This window comes from Ochotona princeps, chromosome 20 (genome assembly GCF_030435755.1).
Source record: "Ochotona princeps isolate mOchPri1 chromosome 20, mOchPri1.hap1, whole genome shotgun sequence".
NCBI lineage: Eukaryota > Metazoa > Chordata > Mammalia > Lagomorpha > Ochotonidae > Ochotona > Ochotona princeps.
In genome coordinates, this window is record NC_080851.1 from 41,812,051 (window position 1) to 41,813,890 (window position 1,840).

At 54.7% G+C, this 1,840-nt stretch overlaps 1 pseudogene; it reads left to right on the forward strand.

Annotated features, from left to right (window-relative positions):
- Positions 1-459: 459 nt before the first annotated feature.
- Positions 460-1,341, forward strand: LOC131482776 (transcription factor SOX-2-like; annotated as a pseudogene).
- Positions 1,342-1,840: the final 499 nt, after the last annotated feature.

A 1,840-nucleotide genomic window follows, 5' to 3' on the forward strand; every position in this document is an offset into this window, starting at 1 on the left:
GCAAAAGGGGGGAAGTAGTTTGCTGCCTTTTTAAGGACTGAGGGAACAAGAAGCAGAGAGAAAGAAAGGCAGAAAGAAGCTTGAGTCCAGGGCTTAAACCTTTCCAAAAAAAAAAGTCACAACAATAATAATAATCGCAGCGGGTAGCTGCGGCATCTGCCAGAGGTGGAGGGAAACACTGTTTGCTTCTCTCTCTCTCTCTCTGCCTCCCTCCCTCATCCCCCCCACCTCTGTCCCCTTTCTTTGTCCCCTCCCGAAATTGCTCTCCTCCCCCTGGTCTCCTCTCGGAACCCCCATCCCCGCGATCCCCAATCACACCCACCTGCCTCCCCTCCACCTCCTCCTCCTCCTGCGCTCTCCCGCCGCCCACCCCCTCGAGTTCTCCCGCCAGGCCGAGGGTCTCCGGCCTCCAGCGGGCCGGGCCCACGTGCACAGCGCCCGCATGGACAACAGATGGAGATGGAGCTCAAGCCGCTGGGCACACAGCTGAATTCTGGGGAGGCTGAGGCAATGGCAACACCACGGGCTACAGCAACCAAAAGGCCCATGAACGGCTTCATGGTGTGTTCGCGTGGGCAGTGTCGCAAGATGACCCAGGAGAACCCCAAGATGCACAACGTTGATATCAGCAAACGCCTGAGCGCCGGGGGGGAAACTTAGTGGGAGATAGCGAAGCAGCCATTCACCACAGAGGCCAAGTGGCTGCAAGCGCTGCACAAGAAGAAACACAGAGATGATAAATATCAGCCATGGCCAAAAAGCAAGAAGCTCTTGAAGAAGGATAAGTACACGCAGCCTGGTGGGCTGCTGGCTCCCAGCAGCAACAGCATGGCAAGCGGGGTTGGGGTGGGCGCCGGCCTGGGCATGGCCGTGAACCAGCGCATGGACAGCTACATCCACGTGAATGGCTGGAGCAATGGCAGCTACAGCATGATGCACGACCATCTGGGCTGCCCGCAGCACCTGGGCCTCAGCACGCATGGTGCGGCTCAGATGCAGCCCTTGCACCGCTATGATGTCAGCGCACTGCAGTACAACCCCATAACCAGCTCACAGACCTACATGAATGGCTCCCCCACCTACAGCATGTCCTACTTGCAGCAGAGCACCCCTGGTATGGCGCTAGGCTCCTTGGACTAGGTAGTCAAGTCCAAGGCCAGCTCTAGCCCCTCCATGTTTATCTCTTCCACTCCAGGGAGCTCTGCCAGGCCGGGAACCTCCAGAACATGATCAGCGTGTACCTCCCCGGCGCCAAGCCGACTGCTCATGTCACAGTACTACCAGAGCAGCCCGGTGTCCAGTACAGTCATTAACGGCACACTGCCCCTCTCGCACATGTGAGGGGGGCCTGCCAGACAGCGGACTGGAGAAGGACAGGGGGCAGGGCAGGAGGAGAGGTTGGGGGTGATAGTGGGGTGGGGAGTAGGGGGAAAGACATTTTCAGAGGAAATGGAAACAAACAAAAACCCGGGAAATGGGAGGGGTGCAAAAGTAGAGTGAGAAAGAAGCATGACGAAAAAAATAAGCGCATGCAACACAAATCCTGGTACGTGACAAAGAACATTTCATTAGAGCAAATGACACCTTCAGAGGAGACCACCAATCCCTTCTACACCCAACGCAAAACCTGCGCTGCTGACAACAGAAATTTATAGAAGATGTAGAGATGGTGGACTTCTTTTTTGTGGGGACTATTTTTGTACAGAAAAAAAAAAAAAAAAACTGGCTGGTGGGTGGACTGGACAGGGCCAGGGGAATGGGCCTTGTATAGATCCGAAGTAAATGAAAACTGCTCACAACTTTTTTTTTTTATTATTATTATTTAAAGGTGGATATACAG